Source organism: Malus sylvestris, chromosome 8, assembly GCF_916048215.2.
Source record: "Malus sylvestris chromosome 8, drMalSylv7.2, whole genome shotgun sequence".
NCBI lineage: Eukaryota > Viridiplantae > Streptophyta > Magnoliopsida > Rosales > Rosaceae > Malus > Malus sylvestris.
Genome location: NC_062267.1, coordinates 14,684,731 through 14,698,315, shown reverse-complemented (window position 1 = coordinate 14,698,315; position 13,585 = coordinate 14,684,731). Strand labels below are relative to the sequence as shown.

Genomic DNA, 13,585 nt, shown 5'->3' with positions numbered 1-13,585 from the left:
TTTGGAATATTCTCTAGGGTTTGATATTATCCCATAAGAGTTGTAATCCTATTAGGGTAAGTATTTAACCTTCCCTACTACTATAAATAAAGACACAATGGGGTGAAACAACACACACCTCACAATTACACGTCTCTCTTTTCTCTCTATGTGCCACCCCCTCTCTCTCTATGGCCTCCATATTTGTTTAGTAAATTATGCCTACAACACATATCAATATATATATGTGTACTGAGAAAGAAATTTATGTTGTAGGAATAAAAAATGAAATTCTAAGAAATCCTTACAAATTCATAGAAATCTATAATAGAAACCCATAATAAATTGTCAAAATTTATATGAAATTGTAGAATCTATTAAAATCCTTTGAAATCTGTCACATAAAAAAGTCTATTAAAATCCGCCAAAATTCAAATTGACTACACCCCGCAATTGACTACCCATGGATTTTAATATATTCTTTAAAATCCTCTTAGGAGGGTATAGTCAAATTAAGATTTGAAAGGATTTTAAATGATTTTCAAATCAAGATGTAGTCAAGTAAGATTTTATTTAAAAGTCTTTGAAATCATGTTGCAATCAAAGTAAGATTTAACAGGATTTAAAGAATGCATCCAAATTTAAAAGTAGTCAGGGAGTACCCAAGTATTATCCAAACAAATAAAGAAAAAGTTCCTCGAAAGGAGGATATGACGGCTCACCAAGGTTAGGGTTTGTGGAATGACGGCTCCCTAGTTACGAGTGACTAGTGATAGGGGTGGGCTCGGTTTCATTCGGTTCGATTTTTTGCCAAAACCGAAATCGAACCGAAGTTTCGGTTTGGTTTGGTTCAATTTTCTTTTGGCTTTTTTTTGGTTTGGTTTTGTTCGGTTCGGTTTCAATACGATTTTGGTTTTTTTATTTTATAAAACTTGATCTTTTTTTAATATGAAATTTAGAAAAGAGGCTTGCATTGGTATACTAATAATAAGAAAATGGGGAAAGTGGAAAGTGGGAAGCTCTTCCAAGGTCATATAAACCAATCATATTTTATCAACAACCTCAATTGCAAAGAAAAATGATCAGCGTATCAATTAAAAAAAAAACAAAAAACAAATAGAGAAGCTCTTCCAAGGTCCAAAACCTTCCAAAACTCTCCTCTATAACCAATGAAATATATTCCCTAATTGAACCAAGTATGCTCCTTGAAAAGGCCCTAGGTTAGTTTCAAAATTGGCAACAAAGTTTCACAAAAGAAACATCATGGGCATACATTCGTAAAGTGTAAAGGGATTTGGTTCGATTCGGTTTAGCTTGGTTTCCGAACCTCCAAAACTGAAATTAAACCAATAAGATTTGGTTTGGTTTTTTCTTTTTCGATTCAATTTTTTTTCAGTTTTCATTTTTTTGATTTCGGTTTGGTGTTCGGTCTGTTTTTTTTTTTTCGGTTTTTGATTTTTTGAAGCCACCCTTAACTACTGATTCAATATTGTGCTCTTCGGTATGTACCGTTGTTCGAGTGGGCGATTGGTTTGGGGTGGCTTTGTGGTTTTGGAATGAACTTGGGGCTTTTCACGTGGCACGGGATTAGGGTTTTGCTTGACTTGAAGTGCACATAATTAGTAGTGTGGTAGTGGAGTTGTTATGGCAGGGGAGAAAGGTCTAGACTTGAATGATTTAGGATCGAGGTTTAAGGATAATTTGAAATTCTCGGAGAATGAGAGAGAGAGGTTGTGGAAAGACTGCTGTTGAGCTTCCAATTCAGTTTAGTCACGGAAGTGTTCACAAAGAGGTTAACGGTGAGGTCTTTATTGACTGTTTCACGTCTCTCTAGAGAGGAAGGGAAGAGGTATCTATTAGGGAAATGAGGGATCGACGTTTCCTAGTGAGGTTTGTAAGACAAAGAGATATGCAACGTGTCTTGGATGTAGATCAACCATGGTTATTTAAAGACGATTAGGTATTGGTTGTAGACAATACAATGCGAGGGAACAGCCGATGGGATTCTCTTTCACTTAGAGTGTTCTAGGTACATATTCATAATGTTTCTCCATTGAGCATGATAGCAACGATAGCACAATTTATTAGGGGGTTAATGGGACGGTTATGAAGGTGGATACTACAGTCAGTAAGGATTGTATTGGGCAATTTCTGAGGGTGAAAATCCTCTTTAGAACCACTGATGCGGGAATTGTTGTGAGTTTTCTTGATGAAGGCACATTATGGGTAGATTTCAAATATGAATTGTTACCTAAATATTGTTTAATATGTGGAGAATTGGGACATGTCACCAGGGCAAGGAACTTAAGGTGGAGATGGGGGAAGAGCCAGAGGAGTTTTATCCTTTCAAGGGTTTGGATGCTAAGGTTGATCTTAGAGGAAACTTACTTGATCTTGGATTTTGGAAGTTAGGCTCGGGTGGTTCGTGTGGGGGCGTTTAAGTTCGAGAAAGTCGAGGAGTGAATGGTCCAGAGGGAGAAAGTAGTCTAAAGAAGAGGGAAAGTCATCGAGTTCTAGTTGGAGGAAGCACTTGATGAACGAGAGAATAGATGAGCAGGGCAATGGGAAGGGGAATAAGAAGATGTATGACAAAGAATTAGAAGATACTGCCGTGTCACCTAGTAAGCCTTGAATGATATTACAGGGTACTACCGACCACAATCGTAGCCTTACAAATAGAATCTAGAGGCAAAGGAATGAGGAGGAGAAGGCTTATAGAGTAAAGGATAAGGCTTTTGATGCAGGTTTAATTGGGCCGGACGGAGTGGTTGCGTTGGAGGTGGAAAATGTAGTGCTAAAAACCTATGAAATGGATGAAGCAACTAATAGAGTGAGAGCTTCTCTGAATGTGGCGGTTCAAGCCAATGAAAAGGAACATGTTAATTTAGGGTTAGAAAAATGGCATTTGGTTTCTCTGGTGGATGGGGTAGTGGAACGGAATTGATTGTCAATATGGATGATGATCCGTTTGATATGGATTCGATTATTGAGGCGTTGACTAGGGAGCATAAAGGGAAAAAAAGATCGATTCAGGAGGTAGAGATTAAGCCATGGGAGGTGCTTGTGGATGTTAGATGTACTCGTTTGCAGAAAATACCAGTATTTTCAGAGACAAATGAGACTAGCCTTGAGGGGCCTCTTAGGGCACCATGAAGCTAATATACTGGAACTGTCAAGGGATCGGGGTAACCTGATAGTTGACGATTTGTTGGAGGAAAATAGGCTTCACACCCCACACATAGTGATTCTTCTAGAAACGAAAAATTGGAGTAATATCTATGCCTATTTAAAGAGACGACTCGGGATGGATTTTAGGCACGTGGTGGAACCTAGGGGTATTGGTGGTGGGATTTGTATTTTCTGAAGGGATTATAATCTTGTGATGCTAGTCAAATATGCGAAGTTTTTTTTATTGAAATTGGTGTATGAGACAATAATGTGGATACTAATTAGAGATTGTTTATTGTGTATGTTAGGGGTGGGCGCGGTGCGGTTTGGTGCGGTTTCGAATGAAACCACAACCGAAACCGAAACATTTTGCGGTGCGGTTTTGAAGCCAAAACCGAAATGAAACCAAACCGTTCGGTTCGGTGCGGTGCGGTTTCAAATGGTTTCGGTTTGGTTTTTGAGAAAAAAATGTACAATTTAAAATATAAACCTATTTATGCATAAGACGGTCTTATTTTCCTCGTATATTAATTAATGAATATGCAATAAAATTGAAGCAAAACTGCATAAAAAACAGCAGCAAAAACTGCACAAAACTGCAAAAAAACTGCACAAAATTGCACCCAAAAATAATGCAGCAAAACTGCATAAAAAAAAAGCACCAAAACAGCACCAAAAATTGCACCAAAACAGCCCCAAAACTGCACCAAAAAACTGCACAAAACAGAACCAAAAATCTACACCAAAAGTGCAACTAACTTGTACCAAAACTGCAACAAATGACAACTACTAAAATTGAGACAACATCCAATGCATCAAAGGATTTAAACTTTAAATCCTTATGCATCACATCTACTAAAATTGAACTTGATCACCAATCACAATACTTTACAACCCCAATTAAAAGGTTAAGTTTGCCATAATACAAACCTATAAGTTATAACCTAGTTGAAAAGTTTAAAATATAAGTTATATAACATTTATTTATTATATGGTGCGGTTTTGGCTTCGGTGTGGTTTTGAAAACCCAAAACCGAAACCAAACTGTTTTGTGTGCCATGGTTCGGTTTTGAAACCGAAACCGTTTCAAAACCGCAAAACCAAACCGTTTGGTGCGGTTTGATTCGATTCGTGTTTCGGTTTCGGTTTTCGGTTTCAAGTGCTCACCCCTAGTGTATGCTAGCACGGACGATAACAAAATGAAAGGAACAATGGAGGATTTTATTGAATCGTATTGAGGCGGCGGGGGATAAAAGTTTTGTTATTGGAGATTTTAATGATATTGTACATGACTCGGAAAATGAATGTGGGGATTACCGATCGATTGTGAGCACGAGGGATTTCAATGAATTTATAATGAATTGTGGCCTGCTTGATTTAGGTTATGTAGGTTACCCGTACACATGGAGGAATCGACGGGATGAATGACCAATACAACAACGGCTGGATAAAGGTCTTGCTACGAAGAGGTGGATTAAGGTGTATCCGGAAATTAAAGGTTATGCAGGAGGTTTTGGAGGGATTGAATCACGCTATGCTTAATTTGAATACGGATGCTCCAACACCACAACAGAATAGGCACTTTATGTGTGATCCGAGATGGGGAAAGGAGAAGTGTCGGAGAATTTTGGAGTCAAATTGGAGAAGGGGTTTTGTTGGATCTCATGCATTCCAGGTAGTGGAAAAGCTAAAATGGGTGTGGAAAGGTTTGAAGCAGTGGGGGCAGGATCATGGCCAGAATTCTAAGAGGAAAATTTAAGCCCTTAAAAATGATATATGTGCAGCCTAAAAATCACCTATATTTGCTAGTGAAGAGGTTAGACAAAATGAAAGAGAACTAAAAATGGCTGTTAGAGAGGAGGCATATTGGAGATTGAAATCTAGAACTCAATGGATACAAGAGGGGAACAAAAACATGAAATATTTTCATGCCCAGACCGCAAATCGGAGGCTATGTAATAAAATTCTGGGTTTGGAGGACAGCCAGGGAGTGTGGCGTGAGGAAGTAGAACAAGTGGATAGGATTGTTGTACAATAATTTGAGGAGTTATTTCTTTCTAGTTCTCCTCAACGTATTTCGGAGATTACAGGTTGCGTGGATGGTATGGTTACGAAATAGGACAATGGGAAGATGACAAAACCATTAGAACACAACCAAGATGATTAAACCAAGAACAATCACACAGATATGAACAATGGAAGCTTTCTTTCTTAATCAATAAAGAATTACAAAAGAACTCACAAACTCTCTCTCAATTGTTCTTCTACCTTACAAGTCTCTCCAAAATTCACACACTAACGTTAAGGCTTACCTATATATATACTAGATAACCAGCCACAAACCTAATCCTAAACTAATTCAGAATCCAAAAGAAAATTTGAATCTTGCGTCCAAGCCTCCTACACACATTACAACTCGGATTTCTATCTTAGTTAGGAATACAAACTTGATTTCATACCAACTCCAACAATCTCCACCTTGGTAAGAAATCCACATCAGAGACCTTCATTTGCTTCCATTGCTCCACCATTGTCAAGTTTTCAAACTTGTATAACGTGCACCAAATCCAAGCAATGCTTGAACTTTGATACACCAACTATCTTCGTTAACAAATCAGTAGGATTGTCAGCCGTAGCAATCTTCTTAACTAGAATTTCACCTTCAGTTATAACCTCTTAAACAAAATGATATCTCACATCTATATGTTTGGTCCTTGCATGATGTACCTGATACTTCGCCAAGTAAATGACACTTTGACTATCACAATACACATCCAACTTGTGTTGATTTACACCAAAATCTTCTATCAATCCAAGTGTCCAAATAGCTTCCTTAATAGCCTTAGCGATTGCCATATATTCAACTTATGTGGTTGATAAAGCAACGGTTGGTTGTAATATTGATCTCCAACATATAGGACCTTTTGCCATAGTAAATACATACCTTGTTGTAGACCTTCTATATATTGTCTAAATCACTAGCAAAATTAGAGTCCACATAACTAAATGAGAACTTATCAATTTCTCCATCATTCCTTTTAAAAAAACATCCATGTATTTCTTGTTCCATGAGGATATCTCAGTATCCATTTAGTAGCATCTTAATGCATTTTTCCAGGATTAAGCATAAACTTACTAACAATTCCAACTGCATAAGCAATATCGGGGCGAGTGCATACCATAGCATACATTAACCCTCCAACCAAACTAGAGTAAGGAACATCTTTCATCTTGGCTTTTTCTTCATCATTTTTAGGGCATAGTTGAGTGCTCAATTTAAAATGAGGAGTAAGAGGTGTACTTACAGGTTTGGTTTCCCCATTAATGCCAAACTAATGCAGTAGTTTTTCCAAGTATTGTTTCTGCGATAAATGCACTCGTCCCTCATTCCTGTTTCTTGTGATCTTCATCCCCAAAATCTTCCTTGCTTCACCAAGATCTTTCATCTCAAACTCTTTCTGCATATGAGCTTTAAGCTTTGTAATTTCGGTGATGTCACTAAAGGCAATAAGCATATCATCTACATAAATTAATAAGTAGACATATGTACCTCCACTTAATTTCTTGTGGTACACACAATGGTTAGTCTTGATCCTTCATAAACTTATCAAACCTTAAATACCATTCCCTAGGTGATTGTTTTAAACCATATAGTGACTTGTTGAGCTAGCAGACAAAACCCTTTTTTTCTTTTTCTTCATACCCTTCAAGTAGCCTTATGTAAATCTCTTTAGACAAATTTTCATGTAGGAATGTAGTTTTTACGTCCGACTAAACTAACTCCATATCAAACTGTGCCACTAGTGCGAGTAAAATTCGAACAAATGAGTGTTTCACTATTGAGAAAAGATTTCATTATAATATATTCCTTCTTTCTGAGCATATCCTTTGGCCACTAGTTTGGCTTTGAACCTCACCGGACTTGCATCATCCATTCCATCATTCTTTATATATGTCCATTTGCATCCAATAGCCTTTCTTCCCTTAGGCAACTCCACTAATATCCAGGTTTTATTCTTCTTGAGTGACAACATCTCGTCATCCATAGCTTCATGCCATTGCTTTGCTTCTCCACTACTCGCTGCTTTAGTAAAACTTGTAGGAATATCAACTTCGATCACTGGTAACGTGTATGCCATACATGTAACGCAATCTTTGAATTTGGCAGGAAGCACACTCACTCTTTTTCCTTTCATCTTGGCAATGCACTCATCTTGTGTTTGAACATCATCATTCACAGCTTCTTCATCTTGTCTTTCTTCTTGGTCAGCAAAATCTTGTTCTTCACTGTGAACATCATTCTTGGTGCTTGAAATTTCAAAATTATTTGTTGATAGCTCCACCTCATGGACATCATTCCTATCCTCTCTAAGTTTCATATGAGATTCATTGAATGTCACGTATCTGCTCACTACTACATTCTTAAGTTCTGTGCTCCACAACTTGAATCCCTTGACACCATTATTGACCCAAAAAGATAGCTTTCCTTGCTCTTGGATCCAGTTTGTTTTCTTTCACGTGGTAGTAAGCATCGCACCCAAAAACCTTAGTTTTCATAATCTTGAGCTATTTTTCCTGACCATAATTCCATTGGAGTCTTACCACTTAGAGCTGCAGAAGGTAGACGATTCAAAATATGGCATGCATAATTCAATGCCTCCGCCCAAAATATTTTATGCAATTTTACTTTTGAAAGCATACATGTCACCTTTTCCAACAATGTTCGATTTAACCATTTTGCAATACCATTTTGTTGTGGGGTTTCTTTAACACTAAAGTGAAGAGTAATACCTTCCCTTTTGCATATCTCAAAGAAAGCATCAGAAGTATATTTCCCGCCATTATCACTTCTTAGGACTTTCAACTTCTTGCTAGTCTTCTTTTCAACCATATTTTTCCATTCCAAGAAAATATTCAACACCTCATGTTTGTGCTTCATCATATAAATCCATGATCTACGTGAATAATCATCAATGAATGACACAAACCATCTCTCCTTCCTAGAGATTCATTCTTTGCAGGTCCCTAGACATCCGAGTGTACATAATCCAATATCCCCTCAGTTTGATGTATTGTAGTGCCAAATTTTACCTTTGTTTGTTGCCTAGAACGCAGTGTTCAGAAATATCTATTTTCCCACTTTTGGCTCCCTTTAGAACCCCTTGTTTAATCAACCCTTGCAGTGCTTTGTTTCCCACATGCCCCAATCTCATATGCCATAGAGAAGATGAATTAGCTTGATCACCATCTGCCACCATAGCCACCTGTTTTTCCAAGGTATTGCCCTCCAACAAATAGAGCAAACCTTTTCTAGGAGCCTTCATCATCATTAATGCCTCTCTAGCTACCTTAAGTATATTATTCTCAGAATAAAATTTGCAACCTAGAGATTCAAGGGTGCCTAAAGAAATTAAATTCTTCTTGAGGCTTAGGACATACCTTACTCCTTGTAGCTCTCAAATTACACCATCATGATGCTTTATCATAACGTTGCCAATTCCTTGCGTTGAACATGGATTATCATCACCCATATACACAATTCCAGTGAGACTTTTGAAAAGCAAAAGTCAAAATCCTAAACTAAGTCAAAATCCAAAAACAACAAGTATTTGAAGATATGCCTAAAGTATATGGTGTAGCTCTCGAATTACACCATCATGATGCTTTATAATTCAGCCGCTACCATTCCTCCTTCTTTATCGACATAGGCATATCTCCAAGCACAACAAGTAGTCATTGTTGTATTAGCACATCATTAACTTCCCACTACCACATAACGAAGTTATTGGTCCCAACGAACTTCTCAATCTCGAACCTAGCACTTTTCACTGAGGTTTTGGTTACCTCAGTGCCCCCATCATCTCCACTCTTGCTGAAGTCTTCAAGCTTTGTCATTGTTTTGGCTTAATCACCAAACCTTTCTCTTGATACCACTTGTTAGAACACAACCAAGATGATTAAACCAAGAACAATCACACAGATATGAACAACGGAAGCTTGCTTTATTAATCAATAAAGAATTGCAAAAGAACTCACAAACTCTCTCTCAATAGTTCTTCTGCCGTACAAGTCTCTCAAAATTCACACACACTAACGCTAAGGCTTACCTATATATATACTAGATAACCTAGCCACAAACCTAATCCTAAACTAAGTCAAAATCCAAAAACAATTTTAAGCTTGCGTCCAAGCCTCCTACACACATTATAACTCGAATTCCTATCTTAGTTAGGAATACAAACCTGATTTCATACCAACTCCAACAAAACCGACTTTCCGTTAAGGAGATTCAGAAAACATGTTTCAAATTCCGGCTCTAAGCAGCGGAGTCTGGAAGGTTTTTCGGGAAGTTTTTTCCAGGAACATTGGGATGTGGTGGGTAATGATATTGTTGATATGGTTAAATCTTTCTGATATTTGGGCAAATTACTGAAGAAAGTGAACCACACTCATCTTGTACTTATTCCAAAGGTGGTTAGTCCTAGAAAGATGACTCAGTTGCGACCTATATTCTTATGTAATGTAATCTACAAAGTGATTGCGAAGCTGATAACAATCGATTGAAGAAGGTTATGGCCCACATTACTAGTGTGAATCAAACGGCTTTCGTTGCGGGAAGACAAATTCAGGGTAATATACTAGTGGTGCATGAGATTTTACATTCGCTTAAGCAGCAAGAAGATAGCGATTAGTCCTACATGGCGATAAAATTGGACATGGCTAAGGCGTATGACTGTGTTGAATGGCCCTTCCTCTTAGCCATGATGCGAGCATTTGGATTCTCGGAGTTTCTATGTTGACGAATTGAGGAATGTATTTCTACGGTTTCGTACAGTATCTTGATTAATGGGTCGTCTACTGGATTTATACAACCACAACGGAAGCTGCAACAAGGAGATCCTATGTCACCATTTTTATTTCTGATTTGTGCGGAGAGCCTTTTGGCTTTATTACGGAGGAGGGAGGAGGTGGGTGCCCTTCAAGGCATTAGCTTGTCTGAGGGGAGCTGCTTATCTCTCCCTTTTTTTTTTTTGCGGATGACGTTGTAATCTTTTGTAAGGCTACGGAAGATGAAGCTAGGGAGGTTATGAGTGTGCTACAATGTTACGCTGAAGGTTCCGGGCAAATCCTCAATAGAGAGAAAAATTCACTATTTTTCAGTGCTCATTACCCCAAGAAGAGGAAAAAGAAGATTGTGGGATGTACTAATATTAGAGGCAGTGATGACTTCGGTAAATGCTTGGGCTTAACAGTTGATTTTGGTCATTCTAAAACTGCAGTTTTTTAGGAGGTGCGCGAGGTTTTAAATGGGCGAATCAATGGATGGGCTGATCAATTTCTTTCTTTGGCGGGAAAGGAGGTTTGAATTAAGGCAGTGGCTATGGCTCTACCTAACTATGCAATGTCTTGTTTTAAATTACGGGTGAGGTTGTGCAAAGAACTAGAGAGTGTGGTTGCAAGCTACTGGTGGCGGCAGAACAAGGGCAATCAAGGCATGCATAGGATTTCATGGTAGAAAATGAAAAGGATGCAAAAGTGAATGGCTCGGGGTTTCGGGATATTATATGTTTCAATCTGGCATTCTTAGCTAAAATTGGATGAAGGGTGATGAGGAACTCGGACTCCCTACTGGCTAGAGTTCTCAAGGAAAAATACTATCCGGAGCGCTCCTTTCTGGAGGCAAACAAAAGGATGGCGATCATTGTGGGGTTGGAAATGTTGAATTATAAGTATTTGAGCTGAAAAGTTTTTTAGAATAAGTTTCTGTTTTGAATTGGTGTATTCACTTGTGCAAATGAGGCAAAGTGTAAATGTCTAGTTTTGTAAAAGGGCCATGAGTGCCATGTGTTGTTAGATCCATGGAATTAGAAAGATGTGTGTCTAGGATGAAATGTAGAGGTTTATGTGGTCCCAAGTTAAGGACCTTCAGTTAATGTAAAAGCACATTAGTGCTCCTTTTTTGAATACAGAAGATATATTCCTCTGCAAAACTTTCTGCAGAGAAGAAGAACAAAAAGAAACCATTCGTTTCCTCCAGTTTTTCATTCATCATTTGTTATTTCAGTTTTAGTTCCATCCACATCAAATTCTCTTTGATTCCAGAAAACACTAACATGGCCTCAGAGCCTGGTTGGATTTAACAATCTGGGCGTAAATCTGTGAAGTTGTCGAGCTCAATCGAAGCTCTCTTGAAACTCTGTGAAGGTTGTCGATTCAGATCAAAACCATGTCTGGATCTGGAGGCTCGGAAGTGAGGACTCCAATCTTCTCCGGTGAGAACTACGAGTTCTGGAGAATCAAAATGGTGACAATCTTCAAATCACATGGGTTGTGGAATCTGGTGGAGAAAGGAGTTAAAACGTCGGATCCGAAGAAGAAGAAGAAGTCTGAAGGATCGTCGGAGGATGATGGAGATGAAGAAATGTCAGCTGTGTTGATGCAAGACGCAAAGGCTTTGGGAATCATTCAGAATGCAGTCTCGGATCAAATCTTCCCTCGAATCGCCAATGCCGAGTCAGCGAAGATGGCATGGGATTTGTTGTATGAAGAGTATCATGGTGGTGATCAGGTACGATCTGTGAAATTGCAGAATCTTAGAAGAGAATTTGAATATGCTAGGATGCGAGACGATGAGTCTTTGTCTAGCTATCTTACACGGTTGAATGATCTAATAAATCAGATGAGAACATTTGGTGAATCTTTGTCGAATGAGAGACTAGTGCAGAAGGTCCTGATAAGTCTTAGCAAACCTTATGATTCTATCTGTTTGGTTATAGAAAATACAAAGTGCTTAGAGACTGTGGAATTGCAGGAAGTAGTTGCAATCTTAAAGAGTCAAGAACAACGGTTCGATTTGCATATGGTTGATGCAAATGAGAGAGCATTCTCTTCACTCTCTGTGAATCCAAAGGAGCAGAACAAGAGTGGTGGTCATTCGAGTTCATCTAGAACTCAGAGAAATTGGAATTCTAAAGGCAAGAAATGGGAATCAAAACCCAAATTTCAGCAGAAATCTCCTCTGCACAATTATCAGAGTGCAAATGCACCTCAGTCTGTGGGTCAGGAGGTTGCAAAGCCTCAGTGCAAAGTGTGTTCTAAGTATCACTTTGGTGAGTGTAGATACAAAGGGAAACCAAAGTGTTTCAACTGTGATAAATTTGGGCATTGGGCTAGAGAGTGTAATGTAGGCAGGTCAGTGCAAAAGGCAAATAATGCAAGTCAACTGGAGATGACAGGAAATCTGTTTTATGCAAACAACACTGTCACAGAACCAAAGGTGAATGGAGAGTGGTATGTAGACAGTGGTTGTAGCAATCACATGACAGGAAATGTCGATTTGCTTGTTGAGGTTAGAACCAATGTAGCTGGTAAAGTCCAAATGCCAACTGGAGATCTTGTGAATGTTGCAGGAATGGGATCTTTAGTTATTGATACAAATAAAGGGAGAAAATATGTTAGAGAAGTAATGTATCTTCCCGGGTTAAAGGAGAACTTACTCAGTGTTGGTCAGATGGATGAACATGGATACTTCTTGGTATTTGGAGGTGGAATGTGCAATGTGTATGATGGTCCATCACTAGAATGCTTGGTTATGAGAGTGAAAAAGAAAGTAAATAGGTGTTATCCACTGACTTTGTTCTCTGAAAATCAAATGGTGCTGAAAGCAAGTGTTACTCACTCCACTGAGATTTGGCACAGGAGATTTGGACATCTACATTTTGGTGGTCTCAAACAATTGAGAGACAAGGAAATGGTACATGGTTTGCCACAGCTTGCAGAGTACAATGGAGTCTGTGAAAGATGCCAATTTGGTAAACAGCACAGAGAAGAATTCCCTAGAAATCAGGTGTATAGTGCAACTGCTCCACTTGAATTGATTCATGTCAATTTGTGTGGACCTATGAAGACTGAGTCACTTGCTGGAAATAAGTATTTCATGCTGCTGATAGATGATTTTACCAGAATGATTTGGGTCTATTTCTTGAGATATAAGTCAGATGCGTTCAACTGTTTTAAGAAATTCAAAGCTATGGCAGAATTACAAAGTGGTTTCAAGATTAAGACATTGAGAAGTGACAGAGGAGGGGAGTTCAAGTCTGCAGAATTTGATCAGTTCTGTGAGAAAGAAGGTTTACAAAGACAGTTTACTCTTGCATATACTCCACAACAAAATGGAGTAGTGGAAAGAAAGAACAGAACAGTGATTGAAATGGCGAAATCTATGTTGCATGAGAAGAGGATGCCATACTTTCTCTGGGCAGAAGCTGTGCATACATCTGTGTATATTCTGAATAGATGCCCCACAAAGGCCTTAAACAACATTACACCTTTTGAAGCTTATTCTGGTAGAAAGCCAGGAATAGCTCATCTGAGAGTATTTGGATCTCTGTGTTATGTTCATGTTCCAAGTGAACAGAGACATAAACTGGAACCAAAA

The 13,585-nt window shown here is 38.4% G+C and overlaps 1 pseudogene; it reads left to right on the top strand.

Moving 5' to 3' along the window:
• LOC126631395 (probable sucrose-phosphate synthase 1) overlaps positions 1-2,344 on the top strand; it is a 98,275-nt pseudogene extending 95,931 nt beyond the window's left edge.
• The last annotated feature ends 11,241 nt before the right edge of the window (positions 2,345-13,585 follow it).